At 37.5% G+C, this 13122-nt stretch overlaps 1 protein-coding gene and 1 pseudogene across 1 annotated transcript in view; one reads left to right on the top strand and one right to left on the bottom strand.

The window, feature by feature from the left end:
- The window catches only part of DPP10 (dipeptidyl peptidase like 10), a 1061638-nt gene that overhangs the window by 473474 nt on the left and 575042 nt on the right, over positions 1 to 13122 (top strand). The window lies entirely within an intron of this gene.
- On the bottom strand, positions 6431 to 8168 carry LOC138146053 (ATP synthase subunit beta, mitochondrial pseudogene; annotated as a pseudogene).

Here is a 13122-nt window from a genome sequence, read left to right as displayed (position 1 = left end):
TATATGTCTGACTGATTAAAGTAAGCTTGTTAACCCATTTTGAGTTGCTTTCCTTTAACAAAGCAGATCTAAGAACCTGTGCTGGCAGTCACCCTGGGGAGGCTTGGGGTGCTTGCTGCTACAGTACCAAATGACTAAATGACAATCAAGATGTTACTTTAAGTATTTTTTTCAAATTGTTGATATTTACTAACTATGCACTGGGAGATCTGCCATCTCTACCCTTTTACATGTGTAAAATGCTTGGACCACAAGTCACCCTGATGGAAGGGAGCACTGAATTTGGAATTAGTAGTTATTCATTTGAATACCTGCAGTGTCTCCAAAGTACATATATAACTTTGGGTAAACTACTTAGATTACCTGATAAAGTTGTTATGAAGAAAATCTTTCTAAATTATAAAGTGATCTGTAAATATGAGCTTCTACTATTTAAGTGACTTTCTGAAGAGTGTAGATTTGGGTGCAATCATCTCATTTAATAGATGATGAAACTGAGGCCAAGGGATGTTAAATGACTTAAGGAATTGGAAAATGAACTTTGGTTTGCAGACTTCAGAGATAATCCTCTTTTCACTGTCCCAGTATGCTTCAGTAAAGAGGAGGGGAATAAAAGAGGGTAGAAGTATAGCCAAATTATACCTAGTAATTTGCTTTCACAATCAAAAGAGAAGAAAATATGTCAATATCAGCATGTTGAAAATTATCCCCAAATACCAATACATGTGAAAAAAACAGAAATATTTAAGACAAATGAATAAATTTATTTGGACTTCCTTAGAGTTACAGAGTGGATTATCTGGAGAATAAGTAATACAACTGTCGACTCAAAGATTTACGTTCTGTCACCATTTTCTTTTCCTCTCCTTAAATGTATAACTTCATCTACTTATATATTAAATTCTAGCTTTCTGTATCCTTTTCAGAAGTGTAGTTCACATACAGGTTTTTAGTTTTTTTTTTTTTTTGGACTAAATTCTGAAAGGAGACCTCACATCACATTATGAGTGTGAGTCAACCAATGTTTTGGTGAACAGTGGCTGAAAGATATATTGGGAGGGAATCTTGAAAATTGGCCAAAATAGCAGATAAGTTTCCATTTTGGTAAATTTAATAAACTAGTTTATCTCAATGATGTTACTGTTTCACTAAGTCGAATTGGATGATGAACATATGGTGGAAAATAATTCTGTGATTCTGGCACAAAAGCTGAGGCAAATGAAGGGACTGAAGGATAGCAAAGGAAATTATGGTAGTTTGGTTGATTCAGCATATTCTTGTCAAACATTGACTCATTCAATCAACAAACACTTATTATATGCCAGGCACTCTGTTATGTGCTAACAATACAGAAAAAAAAAATGTATCGGTACCTACAATTAACTTATATTTTATAGAGGAAACAAGTTCACATCTAATTAAATACAAAATAAGTGCGAGTAAATACAAAGTAATTTTGACAGTGATGATGGCAGGTGGGTAAAGTAATAGTAAAAGCCTGCTACAGTGTATAGAGTGCTAGGCTTGAAGCGAGGAAAATTTTAGTTGAAAGAGCATCTCTGATACTTACTAGCTCACTCTCCCTTGACAAGTCACTCAGTTTCTGTTTGATGGAAGGATTGCCCAGACTGGAAGTTTTTGTCATTTTTTTTTTTCACTGACAGACTCATATTCTTTTTGTATGTCATAATACCTGTAACATAACAAGAAAACTGAGATAATTAGGTTAGTCAATACATAGAATTTGGATTCGAAGAGACATGGGTTCAAATCTTGTCTTTAACACTTCCTAGTTGTAGGACACTAAGTCATTTAACATTTCTCTACCTCAGTTTTAACATTTGTAAAATGAGCATAATAATAGCACCTATCTCCCTGGATTGTTGTGGGGATTAAAAAAATGTAACATTTGTAAGGTGCTTTGAGAACCTAAAAATGTTATTCAAATGCTAAATATTATTATTATTCTTCCTAATCCTACTCCTCTCACTCTTCCTCTTCCTCCTCTTTTTTCTTTTTTTTTCCCTACTTAAAATTTATGTTAAAACATGGTCCACTAGGTAGTGCAGTGAATATAGCACCAGCCCTGGAGTTGAGGACCTGAGTTCAAATGTGATCTCAGACATTTAACATTTACTAGCTGTGTGACCTTGAACAACTCACTTAATTAACCCCAATTGCCCTGCCTTCCACCCCCTCCAAAAAGCAATAAATAAATTAAAAAAATGAATGAAAAAAATAAATAAAAACAGGTTAAAACAGGTGGTGATGATGATATAAGGGGCAGATGTTTGCATTATTACTATTTGGCAATTGAATAAAAGATCATAAAAGAGAGATCTCCATCAAGAATAAAGAACCAACAGTTGTCACAATATTCTGCCACCTGTTAACAAAAATTGCTTCATAGAGATCCACTGCCAAAGTAACTGAGAATCTGAAGGAGATATATCTTGCTCTTTGAAATTTAGTTAGACATTTTGTCCAACAGCAAGGAATCAATTACCAGTATATGTGTACATACACGATGGGAAAAAAAAATACATATACATATATAAATACAACCTCTACAGTCAATTTTTATGCCCTATATTGCTAGATTTTAGAGAATTCTTGAAAGAATAAAATCATAAATATCACAACATACAGAGAAACATAGTCACATAATATATGTACACAGTCAGCTTTGGATTTAAGAAGAACTGGGATGAAGTGATATTTTCACCATATGCTGTTTGTAACATATCACTTAACCTCACAGTGCCTGAGCCTCCTTTCTAAGAATTTAAGTTATAGATGTAGTGTCCATCTGCACTTGTACAGCAAGTACAAGTTGCCCCCCCCTCAAAAAAGAGTTATATAATAAAATGACATGTCTTGATCAAAATAAGCAAATACAATACCAGCAGTGGAATATTAACCACTTAATACAGTGGTTAATATTAATTAATATTAACCATTAATACAGCAGAAAAGCTGAATCTCAGGCACTGGGTAAATCTTTTTGTTTATTTGCAGAAATCTACAAGTTCATAAACTTAACCTTCTGGCCCTCCTCCTCATTGGCAAGATGGTCCTACACATGTTCATAATTGTGATAGTACCATGAAATATCTAGAAAAATTTGAAGCAATTAAAACTGCCTAATGGAATGCTTTGCCTCCCCCAATTTTTCTTTCAAAAACAAAAGCAGAAAAAGACAATTCTTCAAATGAATTTGGATAAATGTGTTTTTCTACCTAATTGCCCACTGTACTTACTTGATAAACTTATATATACTTTTGCATATTTATGCCCTGATTATTTTGGAAAAGAAATTTAAATAAAGATATACTTATTATACCTCCCTGATTTCTTTACATATACACAGATATCTGTACTTTTTTTTTCTTATTTTGAAATAGTAAATTTGTTGCCTCTCTTGGTAAAATAAGCTTTTGCTTTCCCTATAACAGAAAAAAAATTGTGTCATGGGTCCTTTGACAATTTTATGAAGCCTTTTCACCCCTTCATAAAACAATTTTTGTAAGTTCATAAAACAAAATACATAGTTTGGCAAAGGAAAATAATTTCATTGAAATGTGATTATTAAAAAAAAAGTTCATCAACTCCACCATAGTTCTTCTCATGAATTGCTCTCTGAATAACATCTACCAAATCATACATATGTCTCATATTTTTCTTTCAAATTCTAGGCAAACCTCACTACCTTCACAAAACTTAATTACCCAGGCTAATTAATTTGAATTAAAGTTCAAAATCTCTATCAATTCTTAATCTCCTTAGTCAATATAGGATAATAGGATTTAGAGTTAGAAGGAAACTGAGGAATGCTGTATTTCTTTCCTCCATCCATATATAAGGAAAACAAATTGTAAAAAGCTGTAATGACTTGCCAATGACTATATACATTGGTTAGCATGAAATTTTCTATATTGATCTGTATAATTTTCTATGGTTGCCTATATGCTTTCAATGTCCTACCTTTGAATTCTAAATCTTTGACTCCTAAATCTTTGACTCCTACTTTGACTAAGAAGAGAGATTGGCAGTGAACTGGAGTTGTATTACTTGCCAAATCCTTCTTCCCCTTGGGGAGTGTGCAGGAAATCACGATTTAACATTCTCTTACAAATATCCTCTCTCTAGCTCTCACACACTGCCAACGTATAGTTTTAGGGTTGTATATTGACTACATCCTCTGAAGAAAGGATAAATGTAGCCAAATTTATTCTGCTTAAAACATTTATTCCTTATCATTAGCAATTAATTTTCCTTCCATTTGCTTGAATAGGATCATCATTCAAAGAAACATTTTCTCAAAAATGTTATAGTGCAACAGATTGTAAAAACCATCAATATCTTGGAAAACAGAATGAAAAATAACTAGACACAGATGTGAGTGGTGAATTAGGTACATGTTTTTAACATATGTTTTTCCCAGGATATTTGTAAAAATTTCAAATTCAAAGAAGATATTCTTCTTCAACATGTCTAATATTTTACTAAGTGCAGTTAAATGAGTATAGCTCCAAAACTAAAAGTATTTTCCAGTTACTTTTCTGTTTTAACTGTACCTTAAAGTGCTATGAAAATTTAGACTATTATTCTTAGACTATTATATGTATTTGCAATGGTCAACAAAACTCTTTCAATGTTTCTTATAATAATCAGCATTTCATAGTGCTTTAAGTTTGGCAAAGCATTTTGCAAATTTTTCATTTGATCCTCAAAATATCCCTGGGGAGTAGATTCTATTATTTTACTGATTTTTCAGATGAAGAAACTGAGCTAACTAGAGGTTAGATAACTTACCCAGGGTCACACAGCAATTTCATATCCAAGGCAGGGTTCCAACTCAGGACTTCCAAACTCCAATTCCATTACTCTCTCACCACCTAGATTCCTGTAAAATTTCCAGTGATTCCTGCCCAGCCCCTCAAAGACCACAAAGTTAATACCATCTTCTCATTTAAAATTTCTATCATGTAATATCTCAGAGAAACTTTTAAGTTAAAATGTCACTAAAACCAGCTGGGAGCTTTAAAAAAATGTACATTTGGCCTCATAACATATCTTGGCATGAAAATTCCTGAACATATTTCATGAAGATAATTTTACCTTTCAACAAAGATGAATATTTTCTCTGTGTCCTAATTCTCTCCTAAATATTTATTTTTATTTCCATTAAAAGAAATATGAGGGAAGGAAAGAAATGTCATTACCTTCTTATGCAACCTCCACCCCCTGCTGAGATATTACCCTTACAATGTAATTGAAGCAGTGTAAAACCATGCATCTACATTAGTAGGGAAAGAAAGTACAATACCCTCAAGAGTTGGACCTTGAAGGAAAGCCAAGGGTGCTCTAGTTCAACCTCTTAACCTTATAGCAAAAGAAATAAGGCTTACACAAATAAAAAGACTTACACAAGGTCACACAGGTAGTAAATAAGGGTTGGGGCTCAAACTAATGTCCTCTGGATAGCTAGCACTCATTCCACTCCATTGTAGTCAGAAACAATTGATGTACTATGTAAATTCTTAGAATAATAAAGCCCTCAGGATCCCCTGAATTTCTGTGAAATACCAGTCCTTACTTTATTTTTTATTACTTCTTCCTATCTCTATTCTGTGTTTGTGATGTTGTTAATGTTATCGTAATTATATAAACATATGTCCTACCTACATCCAATAAATTCTCTAACAACAAGAAACAAATCAAATAACTTCTCAGTTGTATAGAATAAGAGTAAATAATTAGAAAATGCCCCTCAAAATCCATTCTTAGGATGATGTATGATCTTCAACAAATTCTCATGACACCAGTGGAAAAGAGGCTAGTCTACAGGAAGTTCATTATCCCAGAGCTGTTTCCTCAGCTTGAACACTATTTCCAGCTCAATTTCCTAACAGTTTGCTACACGTCATTGCTCCTCCCTTCAGTTTCCTTAGTTGCTGATCCTCTCTATATCTAAATCTTACATGTGCTTCTTCTCTGTAGAGCTGCTGCCATTGTCTGCTGTAAATTTCTCAGTAGAGCTACTACTTTCTGATAGAAGTTTGTTTTCTTGCTGGTACTGCTCCTCAAAAAGGATGTTATGTTTCTCTTTTCAGACTATCAAAGATGTCTAGGACCAATTGACATTTTCAAGCTTTTTTGTTAGTCGTATCCTTACCAGCACATATATTAAGCAGTCCTTCAGGTCAAGGATTTTATCTTACCCCCCAAAAGCAAACAAATTCGTTCCAATGAGAATTCCCTTATACTCACTTTTTATTTAGGTTGTGAACGGGAAATTCCTTCAAACTTCTATATTATGCTAGGAAGGCAATACTATAAATGATTATGCCAGTTAGGTTCAAGTTTAGACAGGCAAAATTAGGGCAGAAGAGCAAAACTTTGCCCTTGATTTTTTTTTTTTGCGGGGGGACTATGAGATGTACATTTTATTCAAAAGTTTAAATAGTCTTCAGACAGTACACAGATTTCCCAATGACAGTTCTCGTGTATTTTGCTCAGACAACTGAAATTGAAGGATGTGTGGCAGATGAAGGTGACTCCTCATGAGTGCTCTTCAGCCAGTTTTTCAGCTTTTGTCATGGCTTCTTCAATGGGTCCGACGATATAGAAGGCATGCTCTGGGAGATGGTCATACTGACCTGCTAAGATTTGCTAGAATCCCTTAATGGTTTCTTTCAGGGGCACCAACTTCCCCATATGTCCTGTGAATACTTCAGCAACCTGGAATGGCTGTGACAAGAAATGCTGGATTTTCCTGGCCCAAGACACTGTCAACTTATCTTCTTCAGACAACTCATCCATACCAAGGATAGCAATGATGTCCTGAAGGGACTTATATTCCTGCAGAATCTTTTGCACACCTGAAGCAACATCATAGTGCTCATTGCCAACAATGTTGGGGTCCATGTTCTGAGAAGTGGAGTCCAGAGGATCCACTGCAGGGTAATGCCCAGCTCAGCAATGGCCCAGGATAGCACAGTGGTATCATCCAAATGGGCAAAGGTGGTGGCAGGAGCTGTGTCAGTCAAGTCATCAGCAGGCACATAGATGGCTTGCACAGAGGTGATGGAACCCTTCTTGGTTGTGCTAATTCTTTCCTGCATGGTGCCCATATCAGTGGCTAAAGTGGGCTGGTAACCGACAGCAGAGGGGATTCTGCCTAGTAAAGCAGACATCTCTGAGCCAGCCTGAGTGAATTGGAACATGTTATCAATGAAAAGCAGTACATCTTGACCCTCTTGGTCTCTGAAGTATTCAGCCACAGTGAGGCCAGTCAAGGCTACCCGAGCCCGAGCGCCAGGTGGTTCATTCATCTGGCCATATAGCAATGCTACCTTGGAAGTGGCATCCCTCAGATTGATAACACCCGACTCAGTCATCTCATGGTACAAGTCATTGCCTTCTTGGGTCCTTTCAACAACTCCAGCAAACACAGAATAACCACCATGGGCCTTGGCAACTTTGTTGATGAGTTCCATAATCAATACAGTCTTTCCCACACTAGCACCACCAAACAGACCAGTTTTGCCACCCTTGGCATATGGGGCCAAAAGATCCACAACTTTGATGCCAGTAACCAGGATTTCTTGCTCTACACTCATCTCTATGAATTCAGGAGCCTCAGCATGAATTTCAGCAAACTGTTTGGTTTTGATTGGACCCCTTTCATCGATCGGCTCTCCAATCACATTCGTGATTCTTCCTAGCATCTCAGGTCCCACAGGGATTTTGATTGGGGCACCAGATTGGGGCCTTCTGCCCTCTGACCAAGCCTTCAGTACCATCCATAGCAATGGTCTGGACTGTGCTCTCACCCAGATGTTGGGCCACCTCCAGAACCATCCTGGTTTCCCTGTCCTGCACACCGAGGGCATTGAGGATGGGAGGGAGCCCCTCATCGAATTGCACATCCACCATAGCCTGGATGACTACCATGATGCGCCCGCTGGCCGCCCCACTCTTGGGGGCAGGGACGTCAAGGCTGCATAGTCCCGGGCCTGCTGGAGCATGGCTGGGGCCGCCCGCAACAAGGTCTGGGTCTGGGGCAACGGAGCCAAGGCACCGAGGCCTGGAAGGGTGCCAGAGGCCGAGGCTGCGGCAGCATGGCTCAACAGCCCCAACATGGCGGAGTCTGGGGAGAGACTGAGCCCTTTGCCCTTGATTCTTACAGTTTTACCAGGTTGTTGTCTGCCACATGTAGAAATGAGTTCCTGAGACATTATATGAATTCTTTAGAGTCTAGGAGGCAAATAATGGCCCAACATGAATTCTAAGACTCGAGACTTTCAGACCAGTATTTTTTTTACTATATCTTGTGTATTCTTCTTTATATTTATAAGATAATTTGTTTTATTCTTGAGATCAGGGGACATTTTATCCTACTACAAATATCTGGCATACATAGTTTGACTTCTTACTGTAAAGCTCTGCCATAGGTCTGATGCAGTTTGTTTGAATCTTTGTCAAGAGTCCTTGATAAATCAGAGGAATATTTATTTATATTTTGCCTTTCCTGAAATATGAAAATCTGCATAAGAATGTTTTCAGTAACCCATTGAATTTAGCAAGTTTTCATTTAGCATCTTTACTAAAGCATATATCTCCTCTGCTTAAGAATGTTGATTGTTCACAGTATACACTGATCATTCTTTCTTCTCTGTTATGGCTGCCATTATTCACTTTTCCTTGTATCACTCAAAGCATCATACCTGGTGCTCCAACACATTCATATTTAAAACAAACAAACAAACAGACAAACATCCTAAATGTTATTAACTGCAAGTAGGTGACTGTAGTGTTCCTTGGGTTTCTAGCTGAGTCTTACTTTTCCCAGGTCTTCAGTGCACATCTGGACATGTCCTACATGTTCACATAAAGGAGAAGTCAAGCCAGTGGAAATGGAAAGAGGCACAGCTTTATTGGCAGGACCGGCATACTGTTACATCTCTCTCACTTGCCCCGTCATGCTTCATCCTTTAAATCCCCAAAGTGCACTTGCAGAGCTTGAGAAGAGCTTGTGGGGGAGGGGAGAGGTGAGGGGATAGTCATAAAACAGGGAGGTTGTGTCCTAAACAGCTTGTGTATACCTGTGCAATTACCCTTAGTACCCGAGATAAATCTCAGAGTAACAGGGTGCATTATGTGACAGCACACAATCTGGACTCCTCAGCACTTCCTAGAGGTTAGGGTGCCCTGACCACAGATGAGATCAACACATACTGCTTAGTGCTCTGTATCCACTTACAACAGACCTGAACTCAGAGAGAGAGGCTGTCTGAGCCCCCAAAAGGTGACACTAAAAATTAAACTTTTTTACATTATGTACAAAAATGGAAATGACATGCATTCAGTTTGATTATAGTTGTCACATTTGAAAAGTATCTTATTTAGTGGATTGCCCTAATTAGTGCTTCAATGCCTTTGTCCAAATGGAGTCGGAAACTCTCTTCTTAAAGCATTGTGATATTCCTTATCCTCACTTCTCAGGTTTGTTCTATTTCCTGAAGTAGACTTGTAGACTTTTCCTGGAATTTTCTTTCACTCACTTTCATCCACATTTGTGTTCTGTTCTACTTCACGTCAATCATGCAGAAGCTGCAGAGAATCTGTCTTTTGTGTCCTTGAACAAACCATCCTTTGCTAAGAAACAACCTGACAGCAAGTTGTCAATATCATTTTTTACTGAGCTTTAAGAAAGTGGTATTAGTGTTTCTCCTCCATTTAACACACAGTTTTTTTTTAACAGATTTCACATTTTATTTAGAACAGTTGGTTGATTTGAGAGAAGGTACAACTGACACACACCTATATACACCCTACTCTTCATGCAAGTATGTCTCCTGATAACTATGGATTTTCCGTATTTCTCATTCATTTGGATTGGACTCCAAATGAAACTTTTTCCTAAGAGGAATAATAGCCAATATAACTTGTTTAAAGGGCTGCAGATGAATTAGTCTGGGACAACATGGGATTATGTTTATAGTATCTACTTTTCTTAATAATCCCTACAATTAATCAAAAATAGTAAACATAAAAAAAACCACTTAATCCTGTGTGTTAATTTTTATACTTCATTTCTCTGTCCAGTTCTTTACCAAAAACTTGCAATAAATTTTGGGACTTAGAGTAATACTAGATCCATATATTTCTGACCCAAGTATAAGCTTATGACTTTCTTCCTATTTCAGTATTACCTTTATGGGTATACAAAGTATGTTTAGATTTTTGGAAGCATTTCTGTGATGCTTTGTTGCTTAAAAAAATACTTGCAATTCTACATTTCTATTTGAATAAAGCTACTTCTAAGTATCTTCTAGGTATCTAGGGAGGGAATACATATCCTTCTGCCAGCTGTATTTTGAAAATACACTCATGCATAGTTGGTTACTAATAAATACTTATTGAGTTGAACCCAATCCCCTGGAGGAAGAGGGACATTTTCATGTATATATCTACATCTATATCTATACACACACATATACATACATATGTAAATTACCAATTGTGTGTACAGTATATGTTCAAAATACAGTTGATAGGTAGGGGGACAGGTATTGCCTCCCTATTCCTATCTACCTAGGAAACACTTAGAGTTTTCGACACACATATTCATCAATACCACATTTTGATTTATTAAAAAGATCAGGCTTTTAATCTCCTAATCCTCTGAATATAAAACAAAGGGAAGACATAATTTTTTCTGGTGAGAGGGGATCATAAAAAGATTGGAGCATATACTACTTCTGTGGAAAGCAGAACTCGGTGGTGAGCTATAATGAGGGCCCTTTATAACCAGAGAAAGTCTATTGGGATCCTATAGGAGCACAAGATTAAGAAATGGACATAGAGTGGAGAACTTTACCTGTTTCATAACTTTAGCAAGTCCTGGATCCCAAAGTCATGCTTAAGGGCCTTATTTGTGATTTAGAATATGGTCCCAATAAAACCTTAATTACAATGGATTGAGTTGAATTTGTTTATACCTAAGATTTAATATTCTCAATTTTAACATTATTACATAAATACTGATCTCTCTTAAATACTCCAATATTCCAAATAACTGATTTGGGGGATTTTCAGTCCAGGCTTACATATACTTGAAATTGTGTATAGCATGGTGAAGAGATTTGGGATTGTAATTTAATTAGCATGGGGAACTTCTGGATAAAGAAACTAACTCTAAAATTCGTTTTGATATTGTCTCTACAATGTAGAGTTTTAGAAATTTGTGTGAAGAACTGATGAATTAAATGACCTCCTTAGGGTCATTTAGAGTTCAAGTATTGTCAAAGGGAAAATGAACCAAGATTTTTCTAGTTTCCAGGCCATGTCTCTATACACTCTACCATACAGTTTCTGAAATTAAGTATTTGAATACTCTATTTGTGCTCAAGAATATATGAGCTTGAAGGAACCTTGGATTTTTGCAAACCATTCCATCATTGTTTCCTAATCCCATCCACCAAAAAAAAAATTAAGCAAATAGATTAGATGTGCTATAAACTCTCTTCTGGTCCTAAGATTTTATGATTTTGCAGGTTTTGAGAGAGTCAAAAAGGAGCATACCAGTTTAGGAATGATATTGGAGGGAGCGGCTAGGTGGTACAGTGAATAGAGCGCTGGCCCTGAAGTCAGGAGGACCTGAGTTCAAATCCAACCTCAGACACATAACACAAATACTAGCCATGCGACCTTGGGCAAGTCACTTAACCCCAATTGCCCTCCAGAAAAACAAAACAAAAAAAAAAAGGAATGATATTGAAAATCTTACAAGAATCCAGTTGAGAGGGGGTGGAGACAAGATGGCAGAGTAGAAGCAGGACCTCTGATCTGCTCCTGCTTCCACCTTCCCCAGTCCATGTAAAAAGGGGACTCTAAACAAACTTAGGAGCTGCAGAACCCACAAAATGACACAGAGAAGGTAACCTCCAGCTGAGGACAGCCTGGCAGGCCAGCAGGAATCTTCCAGCCCAGTGCTCTGGGAGCTGAGCCCAGCCCCACAACGAGGCTTTTGCCCTAGGGCCAGCCAGAGGGATTCCAGATCAGCAGCAGCTGTGGCCATTTCCAGATTTATCAACACGTAGATGTGAAGGACAAAGTGAGAGGCCAGTGCAGTCTGTACCTTGCGACCAGTAAGTAGGAGTGCATGGCTTTTACCCCCGGGGTGAGAAGCAGTTGAGACCTGGTACATCCAGCCAGTGCCATGTGGCAGCTTCAGCTCCAGTCCTGCAGAGTCTAGGGGGAACAAGCACCAGTATGAGTAATCGCTCTTGCTTTAACCAGCTTGGATCTGGATTGCAGTTTAGGGTGGAGGTCCTCGGATGTGTGTCCAGCTTGCCAGAGAGTGTGGTGACCTCATAGAGGGCACCCATGTAATACTTCCAGCAGCTGAGAAAACCCCAGCATTTGGGAGGAAAGCTCCCCTGTCTGGTGGTAGAGTCCTACTGTGACAAAAAACCCAAAAGTCAAATCATTGAGTGGCAAAATGAGCAGGCAAAGGAAACAAAGCAGACAGAAGATTCCAACATTACACTCCTATTTTGGGGACAAAAAGGAGCAAAGCATGGAACAGGAGGAAAACAGTGAAGTCAGAACTCCTGCACCAAAAGCTTCAAAGGAAAATAGAAGCTGCTTATAGGCCATAGAGGACCTTAAGAAGCAGAAAAGAGAAGTGGAAGAAAAATTCAGAAGAGAAATGAGAAAAATGCAAGAAAATTATGAAATGAGAGTCAACAGCTGGACTGAGGAAAATAATACCTTAAAAAAACAGACTGATTCAAATGGCAAAGGGGGCTGAAAAAGGCAATGAGGAGAAGAATGCCTTAAAAAGCAAAATTTGCCAGATGGAAAAAGAATCTCAAAAGCCCAATGAGGAGAATCATTGCTTCAGAATTACATTGGAGCAAATGGAAGCTAATCACTTTATGAGAAATCAAGATACTGTTAAACAGATCCAAACAAATGAAAGAATAGAAGGAAATGTGAAATATCTCATGGAAAAAACCACTGACCTGGAAAATAGATCCAGGAGAGATAATTTAAAAATTATTGGACTACCTGAAAGCCATGACCAAAGTAAGAAACTAGAAATCATCA

The sequence above is a fragment of the Petaurus breviceps genome, unplaced genomic scaffold (assembly GCF_028583685.1).
Source record: "Petaurus breviceps papuanus isolate PSGF00001 unplaced genomic scaffold, PetGlider_PUasm1.0 90752, whole genome shotgun sequence".
NCBI lineage: Eukaryota > Metazoa > Chordata > Mammalia > Diprotodontia > Petauridae > Petaurus > Petaurus breviceps.
This window is presented reverse-complemented; position numbering and strand designations above follow the sequence as displayed.